This window comes from Eulemur rufifrons, unplaced genomic scaffold, assembly GCF_041146395.1.
Source record: "Eulemur rufifrons isolate Redbay unplaced genomic scaffold, OSU_ERuf_1 scaffold_31, whole genome shotgun sequence".
Taxonomy (NCBI): domain Eukaryota; kingdom Metazoa; phylum Chordata; class Mammalia; order Primates; family Lemuridae; genus Eulemur; species Eulemur rufifrons.
This window is the reverse complement of record NW_027182814.1, coordinates 1,749,702-1,776,264: the sequence shown is the minus strand read 5'-3', so window position 1 is coordinate 1,776,264 and position 26,563 is coordinate 1,749,702.

Below are 26,563 nucleotides of genomic sequence, written 5' to 3'. Positions count from 1 at the left end.
CCTGCCAAACACATGCCCACTTCTCCTCTCTGGGGATAATAAAAACAAACCAGTGAATTGACAGATGGCTTGACCAACCCATCCACACTGACCGCACAAAAAAAAAAAAAAAAGTACCCTCCAGCTACTAATTATAATGCTAACTTGCAAAATTTCCCTGTATTTTTAAACAATGGAAAAATGATGGTGGGATGCTTCTTAGAAGAATGGCTTCTTGTCAGTCTCCACTAACAAAAATAGGCAACACGAAGTCAGCTACGCCCAGCATACTTATGTCCTTGGCAGCCATATTGGGTTTGAGGAGACACATACACACGTTATCACTATTATGGTGAAACGCTGAACACCTGCAAAGGATATTCAACATACTGGTTAATTGAAAAGCTCTGAGGCATACTTCTTGGAACAAGCCAGTTTCCTGTGCCCACGCATAGAGAAGTATATAGAACCATGGTGGATTCCCAGCTCATGAAGCAAAGGATTCTTAAAGGAACGGGATTACCATGCGGATCCTGTTTAATTCTTGAAACAGATCCGAAGTTTTCACCTGCCATACTAATACCCACTTCTCCTCTCTGGGGATAATAAAAACAAACCAGCGAACTGACAGATGGCCTGACCAACACATCCACACCGACCCCACAGGAAAAAAAAAAAAAAACACCGTAGCCTCCAGCTACTAATTATAATGCTAACTTGCAAAATTTTCCTGCATTTTTAAACAATGGAAAAATGATGGTGAGATGATACTTAGAAGAATGGATTCTTGTCAGTGTCCACTAACAAAAATAGGCAAAACCAAGTCAGCTACGCCTCAGCATAGTTATGTTCGTGACAGCCTTCTTGGGTTTCAGGAGGCACAAACAAACGTTATCACAGTTACGGTGAAACGCTGAACACCTGCAAATAATTTTCAACGTACTGGTTAATTGAAAAGCTCTGCGGCATACTTCTTGGAACAAGCCAGTTACCTGTTCCCACGCAAAGAGGTTTATATAGAACCATGGTGGATTTCCAGCTGATGAAGTTAAGGATTATTAAAGGAACGGGATGACCATGGGGATCATCCTTAATTCTCTGAAACAGAATCCGCCCTTTTCACCTGCCAAACACATGCCCACTTCTCCTCTCTGGGGATAATAAAAACTAACCAGCGAACTGACAGAGGGCCTGACCCCCCCATCCACATCGACCACACACAAAAAAAAAACACCGTGGCATCCAGCTACTAATTATAATGCTAACTTCCAAAATTACCCTACATTTTAAAACAATGGAAAAATGGTGGTGGGATGATACTTAGAAGAATGGCTTCTTGTCAGTCTCCACTAACAAAAATAGGCAACACCAAGTCAGCTACTCCTCAGCATAGTTATGTCCGTCGCAGCCTTCTTGGGTTTCAGGAGGCACAAAGAAACGTTATCACAATTATGGTGTAACGCTGAACACCTGCAAATAATTTTCAACGTAGTGGTTAATTTAAAAGCTCTGCGGCATACTTCTTGGAACAAGCCAGTTACTTGTTCCCACGCAAAGAGGAGTATATAGAACCATGGTGGATTTCCAGCTGATGAAGTTAAGGATTATTAAAGGAACGGGATGACCATGGGGGTCATCTTTAATTCTCTGAAACAGAATCCGCCCTTTTCACCTGCCAAACACATGCCCACTTCTCCTCTCTGGGGATAATAAAAATTAACCAGCGAACTGACAGAGGGCCTGACCCCCCCATCCACATCGATCACACACACAAAAAAAAACCGTACCCTCCAGCTACTAATTATAATGCTAACTTGCAAAATTTCCCTGCATTTTAAAACAATGCAAAAATGGTGGTGGGATCATACTTAGAAGAATGGCTTCTTGTGTGTCTCCACTAACAAAAATAGGCAACACCAAGTCAGCTACTCCTCAGCATAGTTATGTCCGTCGCAGCCTTCTTGGGTTTCAGGAGGCACAAACAAACGTTATCACAATTATGGTGAAACGCTGAACAACTGCAAATAATTTTCAACGTAGTTGTTAATTGAAAAGGTCTGCGGCATACTTCTTGGATCAAGCCAGTTACCTGTTCCCACGCAAAGAGGAGTATATAGAACCATGGTGGATTTCCAGCTGATGAAGTAAAGGATTATTAAAGGAACGGGATGACCATGGGGATCATCGTTAATTCTCTGAAACAGAATCCGCCCTTTTCACCTGCCAAACACATGCCCACTTCTCCTCTCTGGTTATAATAAAAACTAACCAGCGAACTGACAGAGGGCCTGACCAACACATCCACATCGAGCACACACACACAAAAAAAACCGTACCCTCCAGCTACTAATTATAATGCTAACTTGCAAAATTTCCCTGCATTTTAAAACAATGGAAAAATGGTGGTGGGATGATACTTAGAAGAATGGATTCTTGTCAGTCTCCACTAACAAAAATAGGCAACACCAAGTCAGCTACTCCTCAGCATAGTTATGTCCGTCGCAGGCTTCTTGGGTTTCAGGAGGCACAAACAAACGTTATCACAATTATGGTGAAACCCTGAACACCTGCAAATAATTTTCAACGTAGTGGTTAATTGAAAAGCTCTGCGGCATACTTCTTGGAACAAGCCAGTTACCTGTTCCCACGCAAAGAGGAGTATATAGAACCATGGTGGATTTCCAGCTGATGAAGTAAAGGATTATTAAAGGAACGGGATGACCATGGGGATCATCGTTAATTCTCTGAAAGAGAATCCGCCCTTTTCACCTGCCAAACACATGCCCACTTCTCCTCTCTGGGGATAATAAAAACTAACCAGCGAACTGACACAGGGCCTGACTCCCCCCATCCACATCGACCAAACACAAAAAAAAAACCGTACCCTCCAGCTACTAATTAAAATGCTAAGTTGCAAAATTTCCCTGCATTTTAAAACAATGCAAAAAAGGTGGTGGGATGATACTTAGAAGAATGGCTTCTTGTCTGTCTCCACTAACAAAAATAGGCAACACCAAGTCAGCTACTCCTCAGCATAGTTATGTCCGTCGCAGCCTTCTTGGGTTTCAGGAGGCACATACAAACGTTATCAAAATTATGGTGAAACGCTGAAAACCTGTAAATAATTTTCAACGTAGTGGTTAATTGAAAAGCTCTGCGACATACTTCTTGGAACAAGCCAGGTACCTGTGCCCACGCATAGAGGAGTATATAGAAACATGGTGGAATCCCAGCTGATGAAGCAAAGGATTCTTAAAGGAATGAGATGACCATGCCGATCCTGTTTAATTCTCTGAAACAGAATCCGCACTTTTCACCTGCCAAACACATGCCCACTTGTCCTCTCTGGGGATAATAAAAGAAAACCAGCGAACTCACAGAGGGCCTGAAACGCCCATCCACTCCTACCCCACAAAAAAAGAAAAAAAAATACGTACCCTACATCTAATTATAATACTAACTTGCAAAATTTCCCTCCATTTTTACGCAATGGAAAAATGATGGTGGGATGATACTTAGAAGAATGTCTTCTTGTCAGTCTACACTAACAAAAATAGGCATCAACAAGTCAGCTATGCCTCAGCATATTTATATCCGTGGCAGCCATCTTGGGTTTAAGGAGGCACATTCAGACGTTATCACAATTACGGTTAAACATGCTAAAAACCTGACAATTCTAAAAGTACTGGTTAATTCAAAAGCTCTGTCGCATACTTCTTGGAACAAGCCAGTTACCTGTGCCCATGCAAAGAGAGGTCTAGAGAACCATGGTGGATTCCCAGGTGATGAATCAAAGGATTCTTAAAGGAACAGGCTCAAAAGTGCAGATCCTCTTTCAGTCTGAGTGTGAAACAGGATCCGCACATTTTGCCTGCAACACACATTCGCCCTTCTCATCTCTAGGGATAACAAAAACAGCCCATCGGATTTACAGATGCCCTGCCCCCGGCCCCCACCACCCCACACAAAATAGTCTGCTCCAGCGACTCGTCCTTATGCTATCTGGTGAAAGATCATAAGCCTTTTAAAAAACTGGAGATAGGATGGTAGAATTATACCTAAAAGACTGGCTTATTGCCAGATTCCCATACCAAGTATTGGCAACAGCAAGTGACGTAGGCCTCAGCATAGGTTTGTCCATGGCAGCCATCTTGGGTTTAAGGAGACACAGATGAACCTTATAACAATTATAATAAAAGGTGCTGCGAAAGCTGTTAAATAATTCTCATGGTAGTGGTTATTTCAAAAGCTCTGCGGCATACTTCTTTGAACTAGCCAGTTAACTGGGCCCACGCATAGTGCGGTGTAGAGAACTATGGTGGATTCCCAGCTGATGAAGCAAAGGATTCTTAAAGGAACAGGATGAACATGCGGATCCTGTTTCATACTCTGAAACAGGATCTGCACTTTTCACCTGCCAAACACATGCCCACTTCTCCTCTCTGGGGATAATAAAAAGAAACCACAGAACTGGCGGAGGGCTTGCCGCACCAGCCCCCAGACCCCACATAAAAACTTCCCGTCCAGCGACTCCTTGTTATTCTAACTGCCAAAAGGTGCTCTGACTTTTAAAATAGTGGAGAAGGATGGTGAAATGATACTTAAAAGAATGTATTCTTTCCAGTCTCCAGTACCAAGGATCGGCCACACAAAGTGAGCTCGGCCTCAGCATAGTTTTGTCCATGGCAGCCATCTCGAGACGAACCTTATGACAATTATGATGAAAGGTGCTGCAAAACCTGGCAAATAATTCTCAACGTAGTGGTTTTTTCAAAAGCTCTGTGGAATACTTCTTGGAACCCGGCAGTTTTCTGGGCCCACGCATAGAGGGGTCTAGAGAACCATGATGGATTCCCAGGTGATGAATCAAAGGATTCTTAAAGGAACAGGCTGAAAAGTGCGGATCCTGTTTCAGTCTGAGACTGAAACACTATATGCACTTTTTGCCTGCAACACACATGCCCACTTCTCCTCTCTAGGGATAATAAAAACAATCAATCGGATTGACAGATGTCCCCCCCCGCCCCCCAACACTGTACACAAAAAGGTCCCCTCCAGCGACTCATCCTTATGCTATCTGGCGAAAGGTCCTCTGCGTTTTAAAATAATGAAGATAGGATGGTGGAATTATACTTAAAATACTGGCCTTTTGCCAGACTCCCATACCAATTATTGGCAACAGGAAGTGACCTAGGTGTCAGCATAGGTTTGTCCGTGGCTGCCATCTAGGGTTTTAGGAAGCACAGATGAACCTTATCAAAATTATGGTAAAAGTGCTGGAAAAGCTGGCAAATAATTTCCATAGTAGTGGTTATTTCAAAAGCTCTGAGGAAAACTTCTTGGAACCAGGCAGTTTTCTGTGTGCACTAAAAGAGGGGTCTAGAGAACCATGGTGGATTCCCAGCTGATGAAGCAAAGGATTCTTAATGGAACGGGGTGAAAAGTGCAGATCCTGTGTCTGTCTAAGACTGAAACAGGACGCACACTTTTCACCTGCCACACACATGCCCACTTTTCCTCTCTGGGGATAATAAAAACAAACCAGCGAACTGACAAAGGGCCTGCCCCCCTTCCACCCACGCAGATCCCCCCCAAAAAAATTCCCCTCCAGCTACTAATTATTATGCTAACTTGCAAAATTTCCCTGCATTTTTAAACAATGGAGAAAGGACGGTGGAGTGATACTTAGAAGAATGGCTTCTTGTCAGTCTCCACTAACAAAAATAGGCAACACCAAGTCAGCTACGCCTCAGCATAGTTATGCCCGTGGCAGCCATGTTGGGTTTAAGGAGGCACATACAAACTTTATCATAATTATGGTGAAACGTGCTGAAAACCCGGCAAATAATTCTCAACGTACTGTTTAATTCAAAAGCTCTGTGGCATACTTCTTGGAAGAAGCCAGTTACCTGGCCCCACGCATAGAGGGGTCTAGAGAACCATGGTGGATTCCAAGGTGATGAATCTAAGGATTCTTAAAGGAACAGGCTGAAAAGTGCAGATCCTGACTGAAACAGGATTCTGACTTTTTGCCTGCAACACACATGCCCACTTCTCCTCTCTAGGGATAACAAAAACAACCCATCGGATTGACAGATGGCCTGCCCCCGCCCCCCACCACCCCACACAAAATCGTGCCCTCCAGCGACTGATCCTTATGCTATCTGGCAATACGTCCTCTGCCTTTTAAAATAATGGAGATAGAATGGTGGAATTATACCTAAAAGACTGGCTTATTGCCAGACTCCCATACCAAGTATTCGCAACAGCAAGTCACCTAGGCCTCAGCACACGTTTGTCCCTGGCAGCCATCTTGGGTTTAAGGAGGCACAGATGAACCTTATCACAATTATGGTGAAAGGTGCTGCAAAAGCGGTCAAGTAATTCTCATGGTAGTGGTTACTTGAAAAGCTCTGCGGCATAATTCTTTGAACTAGCCAGTTAACTGGGCCCACGCATAGAGCAGTCTAGAGGCCCATGGTGGATTCCCAGCTGATGAAGCAAGGGATTCTTAATGGAACGGGGTGAAAAGTGCGGTTTCTGTTTCAGTCTAAGACAGAAACGGGATCCGAACTTTTCACCTGCCACACACATGCCCACTTCTCCGGTCTGGGGAAAATAAAAACAATCCAGCGAACTGACAGAGGGCCTGCGCCCCCCACCCACACCGACCCCACAAATAAAAATGTCCCCTCCAGCTACTAATTATTATGCTAACTTGCAAAGGTTTCCGTGCATTTTAAAATATGGTGGAATGATACTTAAAAGAATGGCCTCCTTCCAGCCTCCAGTAACAAGTGTCGTGAAATCCAAGTGACCTAGGCCTCAGCATAGTTTTCTCCGTGGCAGCCATCTTGTGTTTAAGGAGGCACAGACGATCCTTATCACAATTATGGTGATATGTGCTGCAGAAACTGGCAAATAATTCTACACGTAGTGTTTATCTCAAAAGCTGTGCAGCATACATCTTGGTACAGGCCAGTTCATGGGCCCATGCATGGAGGGTTCTAAGGAACCATGGTGGATTCCCAGCTGATGAATCAAAGGATTTTTAATGGAACCAGCTGAAAAGTGCGGATACTGTTTCAGTCTAACTGAAACAGGATCCGCACATTTCACCTGCCACAAATATATCCACTTCCCTGTCTGGGCATAATAAACACAAACAACCAGACTGACAGAGGGACTGTCCCCCAAACCACCCCGATCCCACCCAAAAACATCCCCTCCGTTGACTCATCCTTATGCTAACGGCCGAAAGTTGCTCACCTTTTAATATAAGGGAGAAAGGATGGTGCAATGATAATTAAAAGACTGGATTCTTGTCAGACTCCCGTACCAAGTATTGGCAACACCAAGCGAGAGAACCCTCAGTATAGGTTTGTCCATGGAAGCCATCTAGGGTTTAAGGAAGCACAAATGAACCTTATCAAAATTATGGTAAAAGTGCTGGAAAAGCTGGCAAATAATTTCCATGGTAGTGGTTATTTCAAATGCTCTGTGGCATACTTCTTTGAACTAGCCTGTTAAGTGGGCCCACACATAGTGGGGTGTAGAGAACTATGGTGGATTCCCAGCTGATGAAGCAAAGGATTCTTAAAGGAACAGGATGAAAAGTGCCGATCCTGTATCAGTCTAAGACTGAAACAGGATCCACACTTTTCACTTGCCACACACATGTCCACTTCTCCTCTCCGGGGATAATAAAAACAAACCACTGGACTGACAGAGGGCCTGGCTCTGCCTCTCCCACCCCACACAAAAACGTTTCCTCCAGCGACTCATCCTTAAGCTAAATGGCAATAGGTGCTCTGCCTTTTAAAATAGTTGTGAAAGGAAGGTGGAATGATACTTAAAGGAATGGCTTCTTGCCACGGACCAGTACCAATTATCGGCAACTCCAAGGGAGATTGGCCTAACCGTAGTTTTTTCTGTGGAAGCCAGCTTGGGTTTCAGGATGCACTGCCTAACCTTTTCACAATCATTGTGAAAATTGCTGCAAAAACTGGCAAATAATACTCAATGTAGTGGTTATTTCCAAAGCTCTGCGGCATACTTCTTGGAACTAGCCAGTTACCTGGGCCCACGCTCAGGGAGGTCTAGAGAACCATGGTGGATTCCCAACTGATGAATTAAAGGATTCCAAAAGGAACAGGCTCAAAAGCGGAGATACTGTTTCAGACTGAAACAGGATCCAAAGTTTTCACCTGCCACATACATGCCCGCTTCTCCTCTCTGGGAATAATAAAAACAAACCACCGGACTGACAGAGGGCCTGCCCTCCCACACACACCCAACCCCACACAAAAAGCCGCTCCAGTGACTCATCTTTATGCTAACTGGCTAAAGGTGCACTGCCTTTTAAAATAATGGAGAAAAGACGGTGGAATTGTACTTAAAAAAAATGGCTTCTTGCCAGGCTCCAGTAAAATGTATCGGTACGCCAAGGGAGCTAGGCCTCAGCATAGTTTTGTCCATGGCAGCCTGCTTGGGTTTAAGGAGGCACAGATGAACCTTATCACAATTATGGTCAAAGGTGCTGCAAAAACTGGCAAACAATTCTCAACGTAGTGGTTATTTCAAAAGCTCTACGGCATACATCTTGGAACTAGCCAGTTACCTGGGCCCACACATAGAGGGGTCTCGACAGCCATGGTGGATTCCCAGCTGATGAATCAAAGGATTCGTAAAGGAACTGGCTGAAAAGTGCGGATCCTGTTTCAGTCTAAGACTGAAACAGGATCCGTACTTTTCACCTGCCACACACATGCCCACCTCTCCTCTTTGGGCATAATAAAGACAAACCACCAGACAGACAGAGAGCCTTCCCCTCAACGCACCACCCGACCCCACTCAAAAACGTCCCCTCCAGCAACTCATTCTTATGATAACTGGAAAAAGTGTTCTTCCTTTTAAAATGATGGAGAAAGGATGGTGGAATGACTCTTAATAGCATGGCTTCTTGCCAGGCTCCAGTACCAACTATCGGCAACACCAAGTGAACTAGGCCTCAGCATAGTTTTGTCCGCCCCAGCCATCTTGGGTTGAAGGAGGCACGGACGAACCTTATCACAATTATGGTGAAAGGTGGTGCAAAAACTAGCAAATAATTCTCAACGTAGTGGTTATTTCAAAAGCTCTGTGGCATACTTCTTGGAACTAGCCAGTTACCTGGGCCCACGCATAGAGGTCTTTAAAGAACCATGGTGTATTCCCAGCTGATGAATCAAACGATTCTTTTTTGTTTGTTTGTTTGTTTGTTAGCTCATTATGGGGGTACAAAAGATCAGGCTATATACATTCCCCATGCCTCCCCTTTCCCCCGATTCTGAGCTTCAATTTTGTCCATTCCCTAGTCAGTGCACATCACATTCATCATGTAGGTGTGCACCCCTCCTCTCCCCCACCCCATCCCCCCCAGTTAGAACTTGAAGGGTGTCCATTCCCCAGGCAGTGCACATCACATTCATCAAGTAGGTATACACCCATCCCTTCCACCCGGCCCCAACCTCTGTCCGATACCCAATTGGTGTTGTTCCCAAATGTGCACTCAGGGAAACCAATTTGCTGGTGAGTACATGTGGTGCTTATTTTTCCATTCTTGGGATACTTCACTTAATAGAATGGGATCCAGCTCTCTCCAGGAGAACCAAAGAGATGCCATATCGCCATTATTTCTAATAGCTGAGTAATATTCCATGGTATACATATACCACATTTTGCTAATCCATTCATGAATTGATGGGCATTTGGGTTGTTTCCACATCTTTGTGATTGTGAATTGTGCTGCTATAATCATTCAGGTGCAGGTGTCTTTTTTATAGAATGACTTTTGTTCTTCTGGGTAGATGTCCAATAATGGAATTGCTGGATCGAATGGTAGGTCTACTTGAATCTGTTTAAGGTATCTCCACATTGCTTTCCACAGGGGCTGCACTAGTTTACAGTCCCACCAGCAGTGTATGAATGTACCTATCTCCCCACACCCACACCAACATGTATAGTTTTGGGACTTTTTGATAAAGGCCATTCCCACTGGAGTTAAGTGATATCTCATTGTGGTTTTGATTTGCATTTCCCTGATGATTAGAGATGTTGAACACTTTTTCATATGTTTGTTAGCCATTTTTATATCTTCTTTTGAAAAATTTCTATTTATGTCCTTTGCCCACTTTTTGATAGGGTTGTTTGATTTTTTCTTACTGATTTTCCTGAGTTCTAAATAGATTCTTGTTATCAGTCCTTTATCTGATGTGTAGTATGCGAAAATTTTTTCCCATTCTGTAGGTTGTCCATTTACTCTCGTGACTGTTTCTTTGGCTGTGCAGAAGCTTTTTAATTTGATCAGGTCCCATTTATTTATTTTTGTTGTTGCTGTGATTGCTTTAGGGGTCTTCTTCATAAATTCTTTGCCTAGGCCAATGTCTGTAAGAGTCTTTCCTACATTTTCTTCTAGAATTCTAATAGTTTCTGACCTTAGGTTTAAGTCTGTTAACCACTGTGATTTGATTTTTGTGAGGGGTGAGAGTTATGTGTCCTGTTTTAGTCTTCTACATGTGGATATCCAGTTTTCCCAGCACCATTTATTAAATAAGGAATCTTTTCCCCAGAGTATGTTTTTGTCTGCTTTGTCAAAGATTAGATGGCTATATGAGGATGGTTTTATATTGGGATTTTCTGTTCTGTTCCACTGGTCTGTGTCCCTGCACTTGTGCCAGTACCAGGCTGTTTTAAGAACCACAGCCTTGTAGTATAGTTTGAAGTCTGGCAAATTAATACTTCCCATTTTGTTTTTGTTGTTTAAGATTGCTTTTGCTAAACGGGGTCTTCCCTGGTTCCATACAAAGCGTAAAATTATTTTTCCTATGTCTGTGAAAAAAGATGTTGGTAATTTAATAAGGATTGCATTGAATCTGTAGATAACTTTGGGCAGTATAGACATTTTAACAATGTTGATTCTACCGATCCATGAGCATGGTATGGTTTTCCACCTATTTACATGTTCTGCAATTTCCTTCCTCAGTGTTTCATAGTTCTCCCTATAGAGGTCCTTTACCTCCTTAGTTAAATAAATTCCTAGGTATTTTATTTTCTTTGTTGCTATTTTGAAGGGCATTGAGTCCTTAATTTGGTTTTCCATTTGACTGTTATTGGCATATATGAATGCCTCTGATTTGTGTGTATTGATTTTGTATCCTGAGACTTTACTGAATTCATTGATCAATTCCAGGAGTCTCTTGGTTGAAACCTTGGGGTTTTATAGATATAACATCATATCATCAGCAAAGAGTGAGAGTTTGATCTCTTCTGTCCCTATTTCAACTCCCTTGATTCTGCTCTCTTGCCTGATAGCTCTTGCAAGGACTTCCAATACTATGTAGAAAAGTAATGGGGACAGTGGTAAGCCTTGTCTGGTTCCAGTTTGAAGTGGGAATGCTTTCAGTTTTTCCCCATTCAGTATGATGTTGGCTGAGGGTTTGTCGTATATGGCTTGTATCATTTTTATATAGGCCCCATCTATGCCTATTTTGTTAAGTGTTCTTATCATAAAAGGGTGTTGAATTTTGTCAAATGCTTTCTCTGCATCTATTGAGAGGATCATCTGATCTTTATTTTTGCTTCTATTTATGTGATGAATTACATTCCCATATGTCAAACCATCCCTGCATCTCTGGGATGAAGCCCACTTGGTCGTGATGGATTATTTTTTGATAAGCACTTGGATTCGATTTGTTAGAATTTTATTGAGAATTTTTGCATCTATATTCATAAGAGAAATTGGTCTATAGTTCTCTGTTTTAGTTGCATCCTTTCCTGGATTTGGTATCAGGATTATGTTGGCTTGGTAAAAAGTGTTGGGGAGAATCCCATCCTTCTCTATATTGGAGAATAGTTTATGTACGATGGGCACCAGTTCTTCTTTGTAGGTATGGTAGAATTCAGGTGTGAACCCATCTGGTCCAGGGCTTTTCTTTTTGGGAAGGTTTTTTATTGCTGTTTCAATTTCAGATCTAGATATCGGTCTATTCAGGAATTCTATTTCTTCCTGGTTGAGCCTGGGAAGGCTGTGTGTTTATAAGAATTTGTCCATTTCCTCCAGGTTTTCTAATTTGTGTGCATAAAGATTTTTGTAGAATTCATAGATGGTATCATGTATCTCTGTGGCATCAGTCGTGATTACTCCTTTCGTGTTCCTGATCGAGGTTATAAGAGATTTTTCTTTTCTGCTCTTGGTTAGTTTAGCCAGAAGTGTGTCAATTTTGTTTATTTTTTCAAAGAACCAACTTTTGGTTTTATTAATCTCCGTTATGGTTTGGTTTAATCTCCCTTATGCTCCCTTATGGTCCTTTTCATTTAGTTCTGATTTAATCTTAATAATTTCCTTCTGCTGGGTTTGGGTTTGGTCTCTTCTTTCTTCTCCAGCTCTTTGAGTCTATTCATTAGATTGTCTATTTGTAAGTTTTCTGTCTTTTTGGTATAGGCATTTATGGAAATAAATTTTCCTCTCAGGACTGCTTTAGCTGTGTCCCACAGATTTTGATAAGTTGTATCTCCTTTGTCGTTTAATTCAAAGAATCTTTTGATTTCTGACTTGATTTCTTCATTTATAAAATGATTGTTCAGGAGAAGGTTATTTAGCTTCCATGACTTTGAGTAGAAATGAGGATTTCTGTTAGGGTTCATTGTTACTTTTATTCCACTGTGATCCGAGAAGCTGCATGGTATTATTTCTATATTTTTAAATTTTTTAAGACATTCTTTATGTCCTAAGATATGGTCAATCTTGGAGAATGTCCCATGAGCTGATGAGAAGAACTTATATTCAGTGGTATTTGGGTAGAATGTCCTGTAGATGTCAGTCAGGCCCATTTGTTCTAGCATTCTATTTACGTCCAATATTTCTTTGTTTATTTTTTGTTTGGAGGATCTGTCTTGAACTGTCAGTGGCGTGTTAAAATCTCTGGCTACTAAAGTGTTGTTATCTATCATTTGGTTCAGATCAAGTAGGGTTTGCTTTATGAATCTGGGTGCACCTAGATCGGGTGCATATATGTTAAGTATAGTTATGTCTTCTTGTTGAATTGTACCCTTCACCAGTATATAGTAACCATCTTTGTCTTTCTTTACTTTTGTTGATTTAAAAACTACGTTATCGGAGATTAGAACTGCCACGCCAGCTTTCTTTTGGGTTCCATTTGCTTGGAATATTGATTTCCACCCTTTTATTTTCAGTCTAAATGCATCCTTGCAGGTTAGATGAGTTTCCTGAAGACAGCAGATACTTGGCTTATATCTTTTTTATCCATTGGGCCAGTCCATGTCTCTTGAGTGGGGAATTCAATCCATTCACATTTAATGAGAGAACTGATAAGCGAGACAGATTGCTGTTCCTCATGTTGGGTTGAATTTCATTGATCTGTTTTCTCTCTTGAGCCATTATGATAACTGTGTTTTCATATTTATCTCTTGATTAGTGTTACATTCGAGGGTCCTTCTTGTGCTGGACCACGTGTAACTCTGTTTTGAATACTTCTTGGAAAGCTGCTCTTGTCTTGGTGAATTCTCTGAGTTTTTGTTTATCTGAGAATGTCTTAATTTCACCTTCATATATAAAACTGAGCTTATCTGGGTACAGGATTCTAGGCTGGGCATTATTCTGTTTCAGAAGAGTGAGAATGGGGCTCCAATCTCTTCTTGCTTGTAAGGTTTCAGTTGAGAAATCTGGCGTGATTCGGATGGGCTTTCCTTTGTATGTTACTTGTTTCTTTCTCCTTACAGATTGAAGAAGGGCCTCGTTAGTGGATATTTTGGTCAGTCTGATAACTACATGACGTGGTGTCTTCCTATTTGGTATGAATCTCTCAGAGGTTCTTTGAGCTTCTTGAACCTGTGTATCTAGAGATTTGGCAAGGCCTGGGAAATTTTCCTCAATTATATCTTCAGATACTTTATTCAACCCTTGCTTATTGTCTGCTTCACCCTCAGGAATGCCGATAACTCTCACGTTAGGCTTCTTCACATAATCCCACATTTCTTGTAGACTATGATTATTTCTCATGTTTCTTTGTTTTAACTCTGTGACTGCCTTATTTAATTGGAAAGTGTTATCTTCGATCTCTGAGATTCTTTCTTCTGTTTGATCTACCCTGCTCTTGAGACTTTCCACTGTGTTTTGTAGCTCCTTGAATAAATTTTCCATTTCCAGGAGTTCAGTTTGATTTTTCTTCAGTATTTCAATTTCTTTGGTGAATTTTTCTTCCAAGTCCTGGATCTTTTTTGTGGTTTCTTTGTGTTGATTATCCATTTTTTCTTGCATAATGTTCAGCGTATTTATGATCCATGTTTGAAATTCTTCCTGTGACATGTTGCTATTTGGAATCTGCTTTGTGTTAATTGGTGGAGAACTAGTAATCCTCTTTGAGGGTATGGTTTCAGCTTGATTCTTTATACTCCTAGAGTTTCTTCGCTGAGCCCTTCCCATCTGAATGAATCCTTAAGATCCCTTCTTTCAGCTTTAGTCTGGATAGGGGCACACTGTGAGTGCCAGGTAAGCTGCCTCCTCTGTCACTAGGGGGAGCCCTTCACATATTGTTCAGGATTTTGCTAGCTCCGCTTGGGGGGCTGCCCCTCTTCCTCTCCCGAGGTGGCTTCTGTCTCTCTCTGTGAGAAAGACAGTGGATAGGGAGAGTGGAGCGGTGCCCTCATTCGCCCAACGCCCCAGCCACTGCAGTTCCCGCGGGCGATGGTCTGCCCCACCCCAATGTCTGCAAGGTCCACGCTCTACTCTCTCGTGACTGGGGAACCACTCAGTGTTCACACAAAGGTGGAGCTCCTAGTCAGGGTCCGTGGACTAGGGAAGGGAGCCGCCCAGGGAGCCGCCCGGTACCCAATCGCTCCTCAGCGTTTAGGCTGTGGACCCCGACAATGGCGGCCGCCCGTCTGCAGATCACTGTCACTGGGGTTGAATGCTCAGGGACCGGCAGAGGCCAGAGGAGCCGGGGACCGGGAGAATCCAGCCGCCCACCTATACGAGGCAGTTTGGCATCTGCTAGAGCCGGGACCAAAGCAGCCCCACCGCCCGCGTATAGGAGACAGTTGCTAGGTGCGTCAGCTGCGCACAGCACTCCAGGGTCCAAAATGCCTCCTGCCAATGTCTCCTCTCTGCAGAGCCCCACATCTCCCGTGGCGATTCTGCACCGACTTCAGGCAGATCCTCAATTGAGTGGGTGTGGAGGTCAGAGGGGGAACAAGATGCTTTCCTGTGGGGCTGAACCCACCCCACTCTCTGGTGAGGTGGGTACAGCTGTCCTGTGCTCCCTTCTCTATTGGCCATCCCGCACTCTCCAGATTTTGGTGATTTATTTCCCTAATCACCTCAGTCTTTTCTTGCTCTCTCTCTCTGTCCCACGCTGATTCTCCATGGATTCACACCACCGTTCTTGTGGGGAAGTGAACCTCTAGGGTTGTGGGCAGTGGGAGACCCATGCCTTCCACTCCAGGAGCACGAATCCAGGAGGTCACCACCATTCCACCATCATTGAGAATGAATCAAAGGAGTCTTAAAGGAACGGGCTGAAAAGTGCGGATCCTGTTTCAGTCTAAGTCTGAAACAGGATCCGCACTTTTCACCTGCCACACACATGCCCACTTCTCCTCTCTGGGCATAATAAAAACAAACCACTGGACTGACAGAGGGCTTGCCCCCCCACACACACCACACGACCCCACACAAAAACGTCCCCTCCAGTGACTCATTCTTATGCTAACTGGCAAACGGTGCTATGCCTTTTAAAATAATGGAAAAAGGATGGTGGAATGATACTTGAAAGACTGGTTTTATTCCACGCTCCCGTACCAAGTATCGGCAACACCAAGTGAGCTAGGCCTCAGCATAGTTTTTTCCCTGGCAGCCATCTTGGGATTAAGGAGGCAGAGAAGTACCTTGTCACAATTATGGTGAAAGGTGCTGCAAAAACTGGCAAATAATTCTCCACGTAGTGGTTATTTCAAAAGCTCTATGGCATACTTCTTGGAACCAGCTAGTTACCTGGGGCCACGCATAGAGGGTTATAGAGAACCATGGTGGATTCACGGAAGAAGAGTCAAATGATTCTTAAAGGAACGGGCAGAAAATGTGGATCCTGTTTCAGTCTAAGACTAAAACAGGATCCGCACTTTTCACCTGCTGCACACATGCCAACTTCTCCTCTCTGAGGATTAAAAAAAAAACCACTGGACTGGCAGAGCGCCTGCCCCCTCACACACCACCTGACCCCACACAACAACGTGCCCTCCAGCAACTCATTTGCTAACTGGCAAAAGGTGCTCTGCCTTTTAAAACAATGGAAAAAGGTTGGTGGAATGATACTTAAAAGACTGGCTTCTTGCCAGGCTCCAGTACCAAGTATAGGCAATACCAAGTGAGGTAGGCCTCAGCATGGTTTTGTCCATGGCAGCCAGCTTGGTTTAAGGAGGCAGAGACGAACCTTGTCACAATTATGGTGAAAGGTGCTGCAAAAACTGGCAAATAATTCTCCACGTAGTGGTTATTTCAAAAGCTCTGCAGCATAATTCTTGGAAGTATCCAGTTAAAGGGTCCCACGCATTGAGGGGTCCAGAGAACCATGGTAGATTGCCAGGTGATGAATCAAAGGATTCTTAAAGAAACGGGCTGAAAACTGCTGATCCTCTTTCACCCTAAGACTGAAAGAGGATCAGCACTTTTCACCTGCCACACACACGCCCACTTCTCCTCTCTGGGCCTAATAAAAACAAACCGCCAGACTGAAAGATGCCCTGACCCCCAAACACCACCCGACCCCACAAAAAAAGTCCCTTCCAGCGACTCATTCTTATGCTAACTGCCAAAAGGTGCTCTGCCATTTAAAATAGTGGAGAAAGGATCATGGAATGATACTTAAAAAACTGGCTTCTTGCCAGGGTCTAGTACCAAGTATTGGCAACACCAAGTGAGCTATGCCTCAGCATAGTGTTTTCCATGGCAGCCATCTTGTGTTTAAGGATGCAGAGGCGAATCTTAACACAATTATTGTGAAAGGTGCTGCAAAAACTGGCAAATAATTCTCACCGTAGTAGTTATTTCAAAAGCTCTGCGGTATACTTCTTGGAACCAGCCAGTTTACTGGGTGCACTCATAGAGGGGTCTATAGAACCTTGGTAGAGTCCCAGCTGATGAATCAAATGATTCTTAAAGGAACAGGCTGAAAACTGCGGATCCTGTTCAGTCTAAGACTGAAACAGGATCTGCCCTTTTCACCTGCCACACACATACCCACTTCTCCTCTCTGGGGATAATAAAAACAAATCACCAGACTGACAGAGGGCCTGCCCCTCCACCACCCCCTGACTCGACATAAAAACATCCCCTCCAGCAACTCATTCTTATGCTCACTGGTGAAAGGTGCTCTGCCTTTTAAAATAATGGAGAAAGGATGGTGGAATGATACTTGAAAGAGTGGTCTCTTGCCAGGCTCCAATACCAAGTATCAGCAACACCAAGTTAGCTAGGCCTCACCATAGTTTTTTCCGTCACAGCCATCTTGGATTCAAGGAGGGAGAGATGAACCTTATCACAATTATCGTGAAAGGTGCTGCAAAAACTGGCAAATAACTCTCAATGTAGTGTTTATTTCAAAAGCTCTGTGACATACTTCTTGGAACAAGCCAGTTACCTGTGCCCACGTATAGAGGGGTCTAAGACTGAAACAGGATCCACACTTTTCAACTGCCACACACATGCCCACTTCTCCTCTCTGGGGATAATATAAACAAACCACCATACTGACAGATGGTCTGCCTCCCACCACCCCCCCAACCCCACACGAAAACCTACCCTCCAGTGACTGATCCTTATGCTAAATGGTGAAAGGTGTTCTGCTTTTGTAAATAATGGAAAAAGGATGGTGCAATGATACTTAGAAGAATGGCTTCTTGCCAGGCTCCAGGATCAAGTATCGGCCACACCAAGTGAGCTGGGCCTCAGCATAGTTTTTCCATGGAAGCCCTCTTCGTTTCAAGGAGACAGAGATGAACCTTATCACAATTATGGTGAAAGGTGCTGCAAAAACTGGCAAATAATTCTCAACATAGTAATTAGGGTTAGGGTTAGGGTTTAGGGTTAGGGTTAGGGGTTGGGGTTGGGGTTAGGGTCGGAGTCAGGGTTAGGGGTTAGGGTTAGGGTTAGGGGTTGGGGTTAGGGTTAGGGTTAGGGGTTAGGGTTAGGGTAGGGTAAGGTTAGGGTTAGGTTTCGGGGATAGGGTTAGGGGTGAGGGTTAGGGTTAGGGTTAGGGTTAGGGGTAGGGTTTGGGGTTGGGGTTAGGGTTAGGGTTAGGGGTTCGGGTTAGGGTTAGGGTTAGGGGTTAGGGTTAGGGTTAGGGATAGGATTGAGGTTTACGGTTAGGGTTAAGATGAGGTGTTAGGGTTAGGTACAGGGTTAGGGTTAAGTGTTAGGTTTAGGGTTGAAGATTAGGATTAGGGTTAGGATTAAAGGTTAGCGTGAGAGTTAACGCTTAGGGTTAAGGTTAAGAGTTAGGGTTTAGGGTTAAGGTTAGGGTTAGTTTTAGGGTTAGAGTTATGTCCTATGGTTTGTGTTAGAGGTTAGGGTTAGGTTTACTGGTGACGGTTAGGGTTACGTTTAGGGGTTAGCATTAGGGTTAGGGTTAGGGTTAAGGGATAGGATTAGCGTTAAGTGTTGGGCTTAGGGTTAGGGTTTAGTGTTAGGGTTATCATTAAGGATTAGGGGTAGGGTCAGGTTTAAATGCTTGAGTGCGGGTAATGGTTAGGGTCAGGGTTAAGGTTCGCGGATAGGGTTAGTGTTAAGGGTTACAGGTAGGTTTAGGGTTCAGGGTTAGAGTTAGCATTAGGGCTTAAGGTTAGGATTAGGTGGTAGGTTAGATTTAGGGTTAGATCTACGCGTTAGGGTAAGGGCTAGCGTTAGGGTTAAGAGATAGGGTTAGGTTTAATGCTTAGGATTAGGGTTAGGGTTTGGGGTTAAGGTAAGTGTTAGGGGTTAGTTTTAAGAATCAAAGGTTAGGGTTATTTTTAGGTGTAGTGTTAGGGTTAGGGATAAGGGATCCCATTAGCATTAAGGGTCTTCCTTACTGTAGGGTTAAGGGTTAGGCTTAGAGTTAAAGGTTCAGGTTAGGGTCAGTGTTAAGAATTAGGGTGAGGGTTAACGGTTAGGGTAAAGGTTAAGCGTTAGGGTTAGGGATTAGTGATTAGGGTTTTTGGTTAGTGTAAGGGTTAGCGGTTAGGAGTTAGTGTTTTATGAAGGCGTATGGTTAGAATTAGTATTGGGGTTAGAGTTAGGGTGAGGTATAGGGGTTAGGTTTAGGGGTTAGTTTTACGGTAAAAGGATAGGATTAGGGTTACGGGTTGGGCTTAGGTTTAGGGTTAAAGTTTACTGCTAGGATCAGGGATAGGGTTCAGGGTTAGCTTTAGGGGTTCTGGTTAGTGTTAGGTGTTAGGTTAGTGTCAAGGTTAGGTCTAGTCGTGAGGGTAAGGTTTAGGTTTAGCTTTAAGAGCTAGAGTTAGGTTTAATGGTTAGGATTAGGATTACGGTTAAGGGATAGGGTAAGGCTTAGGGGTTAGGGTGAAGGTTTAGGGTCAAGGGTTAGGGTTTTTGTTAGGCATAGCGTTGGGGTTAGAAGTAAGGGTTACTGTCAGTGTTAGGGTTGTAGGTAGGGTTACGGTTAGGGTTAGCGGTTTAGAACTACGGTTAGGGATTAGGTGTCACAGTGATTACAAGGATATAGGGTTAGAATTATGGGATAGGGGTTGTTCTCAGGAAATGGCTTATGCATTAACGTTAGGATAAGAGGTTAAAGTTAGGCGCACGGTGAGGTTTACGTGTTAAGGGGAGAAATAGGAACAGGGTTGGGTGTTTTGTTCAGGGTTAGGGTTATCTGTTAAAGCTATTGTTTATGCTTAGCGCACGGGCCCTATCTGCATTAGGCGGGCGGGGGTAGTTTAGGGGGCTGGGATTGTACCCGGGAACCCACTCTATCATACTCTGGGTATGGGCCCGTGGGTTTCATGCAGGACACAGTGGTAGAGCCTCCTTTCACGCATGGCATGGGAGGATTGCAGGCTTTCTAAACTCTAAGAAAGCAAGAAGTCTGAGAATTAGATTTAGGGTTAGGATTATGGTTAGGGTTAAGGATGAAGTTTAGTGTTAGGGTGAGGGCTTAGGGTTAGGGATTAGGGTTAGGGTTAAAGGTTACTGTTAGGTTTAATGGTTACACTTTGGTTTCGGGTTGAGGTTTACGGTTAGGGTTAAGATGAGGGGTTAGGGTTAGGTACAGGGTTAGGGTTACGTGTTAGGCTTAGGGTAGAAGATTAGGTTTAGGGTTAGGATTAAAGGTTAGCGTGAGAGTTAACGCTTAGGTTTAAGATTAAGAGTTAGGGTTTAGGGTTAGGGTTAGGGTTAGGGTTAGTTTTAGGGTTAGAGTTATGTGCTATGGTTTGTGTTAGAGCTTAGGGTTAGCTTTACTGGTGACGGTTAGGGTTACATTTAGGGGTTAGCATTAGGGTTAGGGTTAGGGTTAGGTTTAAGGGATAGGATTAGGGTTAAGTGTTGGGCTTAGGGTTAGGGTTTAGTGTTAGGGTTATCATTAAGGATTAGGGGAAGGGTCAGGGTTAAATGCTTGGGTGCGGGTAATGGTTAGGGTCAGGGTTAAGGTTCACAGATAGGGTTAGTGTTAAGGGATACGGGTAGCTTTAGGGTTCAGGGCTAGAGTTAGCATTAGGGCTTAAGGTTAGGATTAGGCGGTAGGTTAGATTTAGGGTTAGATCTAGGCGTTAGGGTAAGGGCTAGCGTTAGGGTTAAGAGATAGGGTTAGGTTTAATGCTTAGGATTAGGGTTAGGGTTTGGGGTTAAAGTAAGTGTTAGGGGTTAGGTTTAAGGATCAAAGATTAGGGTTATTTTTAGCTGTAGTGTTAGGGTTAGGGATAAGGGATCCCATTAGCAGTAAGGGTCTTCCTTACTGTAGGGTTAAGGGTTAGGCTTAGAGTTAAAGGAGAAGGTTAGGGTCAGTGTTAAGATTTAGGGTGAGGGTTAACGGTTAGGGTAAAGGTTAAGCGTTAGGGTTAGGGATTAGTGATTAGGGTTTTTGGTTAGTGTTAGGGTTAGGGGTTAGGAGTTAGTGTTTTATGAAGGGGTATGGTTAGAATTAGGATTGGGGTTAGAGTTAGGTTGAGGAATAGGGGTTAGGTTTAGGGGTTAGTTTTAGGGTAAAAGGATAGGATTCGGGTTATGGGTTGGGCTTAGGTTTAGGGTTAAAGTTTACTGCTAGGGTTAGGGATAGCGTTCATCGTTAACTTTAGGGGTTCTGGTTAGGGTTAGGTGTGAGGTTAGTGTCAGGGTTAGGTCTAGTCGTGAGGGTAAGGTTTAGGGTTAGCTTTAAGAGCTAGGGTTAGGTTTAATGTTTAGGATTAGGATTAGGGTTAAGGGTTAGGGTAAGGCTTAGGGGTTAGGGTGAAGGGTTAGGGTCAAAGGTTAGGGTTTTTGTTAGGCAAAGCGTTGGGGTTACAAGTAAGGGTTACTGTCAGTGTTAGGGTTGTAGGTAGGGTTACGGTTAGGGTTAGCGGTTTAGAATTAGGGTTAGGGATTATGTGTCACAGTGATGACTAGGAGATAGGGTTAGAATTATGGGATAGGGGTTGTTCTCAGGAAATGGGTTATGTATTAACGTTAGGATAAGAGGTTAAAGTTAGGCGCACGGTGAGGTTTACGTGTTAAGGGGAGAAATAGGAACAGGGTTGGGTGTTATGTTCAGGGTTATGGTTATCTGTTAAAGGTATTGTTTATGCTTAGCGCACGGGCCCTGTCTGCATTAGGCGGGCGGGGGGAGTTTAGGGGGCTGGGATTGTACCCGGGAACCCACTCTATCATACTCTGGGTATGGGCCCGTGGGTTTCATGCAGGACACAGTGGTAGAGCCTCCTTTCACGCATGGCATGAGAGGATTGCAGGCTTTCTAAACTCTAAGAAAGCAAGAAGTCTGAGAATTAGATTTAGGGTTAGGATTATGGTTAGGGTTAAGGATGAAGTTTAGTGTTAGGGTGAGGGCTTAGGGTTAGGGATTAGGGTTAGGGTTAAAGGTTACTCTTAGGTTTAACAGTTACACTTTGGTTTCGGGTTGAGGTTTACGGTTAGGGTTAAGATGAGGGGTTAGGGTTAGGTACAGGGTTAGGGTTAAGTGTTAGGTTTAGGGTTGAAGATTAGGTTTAGGGTTAGGATTAAAGGTTAGCGTGAGAGTTAATGCTTAGGATTAAGGTTAAGTGTTAGGGTTTAGGGTTAGGTTTAGGGTTACGGTTAGATTTAGGGCTAGAGTTATGTGCTATGGTTTGTGTTAGAGGTTAGGGTTAGGTTTACTGGTCACGGTGAGGGTTAGGTTTAGGGGTTAGCATTAGGGTTAGGGTTAAGGGATAGGATTAGGGTTAAGTGTTCGGCTTAGGGTTAGGGTTTAATTTTAGGGTTATCTTTAAGGATTAGGGTTCGGGTCAGGGTTAAATGCTTGGGTGCGGGTAATGGTTAGGGTCAGGGTTAAGGTTCACGAATAGGGTTAGTGTTAAGGGTTACGGGTAGGTTTAGGGTTCAGGGTGAGAGTTAGCATTAGGGCTTAAGGTTAGGATTAGGCGGTAGGTTAGATTTAGGGTTAGATCTAGGCATTAGGGTAAGGGCTAGCCTTAGGGTTAAGAGATAGGGTTAGGTTTAATGCTTAGGATTAGGGTTTGGGGTTAAAGTAAGTGTTAGGGGTTAGGTTTAAGGATCAAAGGTTAGGGTTATTTTTAGCTGTAGTGTTAGGGTTAGGGATAAGGGATCCCATTAGCATTAAGGGTCTTCCTTACTGTAGGGTTAAGGGTTAGGCTTAGAGTTAAAGGTTAAGGTTAGGGTCAGCGTTAAGATTTAGGGTGAGGTTTAACGGTTAGGGTAAAGGTTAAGCGTTAGGGTTAGGGTTAGTGATTAGGGTTTTTGGTTAGTGTTAGGGTTAGCGGTTAGGAGTTAGTGTTTTATGAAGGGGTATGGTTAGAATTAGGATTGGGGTTAGAGTTAGGGTGAGGTATAGGGGTTAGGTTTAGGGGTTAGTTTTAGGGTAAAAGGATAGGATTAGGGTTACGGGTTGGGCTTAGGTTTAGGGTTAAGGTTTACTGTTAGGGTTACGGATAGGGTTGAGGGTTAGCTTTATTGGTTCTGGTTACGGTTAGGTGTTAAGTTAGTGTCAGGGTTAGCACTAGTCGTGAGGGTAAGGTTTAGGGTTAGCTTTAAGAGCTGGGGTTAGGTTTAATGGTTAGGATTAGGATTAGGGTTAAGGGTTAGGGTAAGGCTTAGGGGTTAGGGTGAAGGGTTAGGGTCAAGGGTTAGGGTTTTTGTTAGGCATAGCGTTGGGGTTAGAAGTAAGGGTTACTGTCAGTGTTAGGGTTGAAGGTAGGGTTACGGTTAGGGTTAGCGATTTAGAATTAGGGTTAGGGATTAGGTGTCACAGTGATGACTAGGAGATAGGGTTAGAATTATGGGATAGGAGTTGTTCTCAGGAAATGGATTATGCATTAACGTTAGGATAAGAGGTTAAAGTTAGGCGCACGGTGAGGTTTACGTGTTAAGGGGAGAAATAGGAACAGGGTTGGGTGTTATGTTCAGGGTTAGGGTTATCTGTTAAAGGTATTGCTTATGCTTAGCGCACGGGCCCTGTCTGCACTAGGAGGTCGGGGGGAGTTTAGGGGGCTGGGATTGTACCCGGGAACCCACTCTATCATACTCTGGGTATGGGCCCGTGGTTTTCATGCAGGACACAGTGGTAGAGCCTCCTTTCACGCATGGCATGGGAGGATTGCAGGCTTTCTAAACTCTAAGAAAGCAAGAAGTCTGAGAATTAGATTTAGGGTTAGGATTATGGTTAGGGTTAAGGATGAAGTTTAGTGTTAGGATGAGGGCTTAAGGTTAGGGATTAGGGTTAGGGTTAAAGGTTACTCTTAGGTTTAACGGTTACAGTTCGGTTTAGGGTTGAGGTTTACGGTTAGGGTTAAGATGAGGGGTTAGGGTTAGGTACAGGGTTAGGGTTACGTGTTAGGCTTAGGGTAGAAGATTAGGTTTAGGGTTAGGATTAAAGGTTAGCGTGAGAGTTAACGCTTAGGTTTAAGATTAAGAGTTAGGGTTTAGGGTTAGGGTTAGGGTTAGGGTTAGTTTTAGGGTTAGAGTTATGTGCTATGGTTTGTGTTAGAGCTTAGGGTTAGCTTTACTGGTGACGGTTAGGGTTACATTTAGGGGTTAGCATTAGGGTTAGGGTTAGGGTTAGGTTTAAGGGATAGGATTAGGGTTAAGTGTTGGGCTTAGGGTTAGGGTTTAGTGTTAGGGTTATCATTAAGGATTAGGGGAAGGGTCAGGGTTAAATGCTTGGGTGCGGGTAATGGTTAGGGTCAGGGTTAAGGTTCACAGATAGGGTTAGTGTTAAGGGATACGGGTAGCTTTAGGGTTCAGGGCTAGAGTTAGCATTAGGGCTTAAGGTTAGGATTAGGCGGTAGGTTAGATTTAGGGTTAGATCTAGGCGTTAGGGTAAGGGCTAGCGTTAGGGTTAAGAGATAGGGTTAGGTTTAATGCTTAGGATTAGGGTTAGGGTTTGGGGTTAAAGTAAGTGTTAGGGGTTAGGTTTAAGGATCAAAGATTAGGGTTATTTTTAGCTGTAGTGTTAGGGTTAGGGATAAGGGATCCCATTAGCATTAAGGGTCTTCCTTACTGTAGGGTTAAGGGTTAGGCTTAGAGTTAAAGGAGAAGGTTAGGGTCAGTGTTAAGATTTAGGGTGAGGGTTAACGGTTAGGGTAAAGGTTAAGCGTTAGGGTTAGGGATTAGTGATTAGGGTTTTTGGTTAGTGTTAGGGTTAGGGGTTAGGAGTTAGTGTTTTATGAAGGGGTATGGTTAGAATTAGGATTGGGGTTAGAGTTAGGGTGAGGAATAGGGGTTAGGTTTAGGGGTTAGTTTTAGGGTAAAAGGATAGGATTCGGGTTATGGGTTGGGCTTAGGTTTAGGGTTAAAGTTTACTGCTAGGGTTAGGGATAGCGTTCATCGTTAACTTTAGGGGTTCTGGTTAGGGTTAGGTGTGAGGTTAGTGTCAGGGTTAGGTCTAGTCGTGAGGGTAAGGTTTAGGGTTAGCTTTAAGAGCTAGGGTTAGGTTTAATGTTTAGGATTAGGATTAGGGTTAAGGGTTAGGGTAAGGCTTAGGGGTTAGGGTGAAGGGTTAGGGTCAAAGGTTAGGGTTTTTGTTAGGCAAAGCGTTGGGGTTACAAGTAAGGGTTACAGTCAGTGTTAGGGTTGAAGGTAGGGTTACGGTTAGGGTTAGCGATTTAGAATTAGGGTTAGGGATTAGGTGTCACAGTGATGACTAGGAGATAGGGTTAGAATTATGGGATAGGAGTTGTTCTCAGGAAATGGATTATGCATTAACGTTAGGATAAGAGGTTAAAGTTAGGCGCACGGTGAGGTTTACGTGTTAAGGGGAGAAATAGGAACAGGGTTGGGTGTTATGTTAAGGGTTAGGGTTATCTGTTAAAGGTATTGTTTATGCTTAGCGCACGGCCCTGTCTGCATTAGGCGGGCGGGGGGAGTTTAGGGGGCTGGGATTGTACCCGGGAACCCACTCTATCATACTCTGGGTATGGGCCCGTGCGTTTCATGCAGGACACAGTGGTAGAGCCTCCTTTCACGCAAGGCATGGGAGGATTGCAGGCTTTCTAAACTCTAAGAAAGCAAGAAGTCTGAGAATTAGATTTAGGGTTAGGATTATGGTTAGGGTTAAGGATGAAGTTTAGTGTTAGGGTGAGGGCTTAGGGTTAGGGATTAGGGTTAGGGTTAAAGGTTACTCTTAGGTTTAACAGTTACACTTTGGTTTCGGGTTGAGGTTTACGGTTAGGGTTAAGATTAGGGGTTAGGGTTAGGTACAGGGTTAGGGTTAAGTGTTAGGTTTAGGGTTGAAGATTAGGATAAGGGTTAGGATTAAAGATTAGCGTGAGAGTTAACGCTTAGGGTTAAGGTTAAGAGTTAGGGTTTAGGGTTAGGGTTAGGGTTAGGGTTAGGGTTAGTTTTAGGGTTAGAGTTATGTGCTATGGTTTGTGTTAGAGGTTAGGGTTAGGTTTACTGGTGGCGGTTTGTGTTACGTTTAGGGTTTAGCATTAGGGTTAGGGTTAAGGGATAGTATTAGGGTTAAGTGTTGGGCTTAGGGTCAGGGTTTAGTGTTAGGGTTATCATTAAGGATTAGGGTTAGGGTCAAGGTTAAATGCTTGGGTGCAGGTAATGATTAGGGTCAGGGTTAAGGTTCACGGATAGGGTTAGTGTTAAGGGTTACAGGTAGGTTTAGGGTTCAGGGTTAGAGTTAGCATTAGGGCTTAAGGTTAGGATTAGGCGGTAGGTTAGAATTAGGGTTAGATCTAGGCGTTAGGGTAAGGGCTAGCGTTTGGGTTAAGAGATAGGGTTAGGTTTAATGCTTAGGATTAGGGTTAGGGTTTGGGGTTAAAGTAAGTGTTAGGGGTTAGGTTTAAGGATCAAAGCTTAGGGTTATTTTTAGCTGTAGTG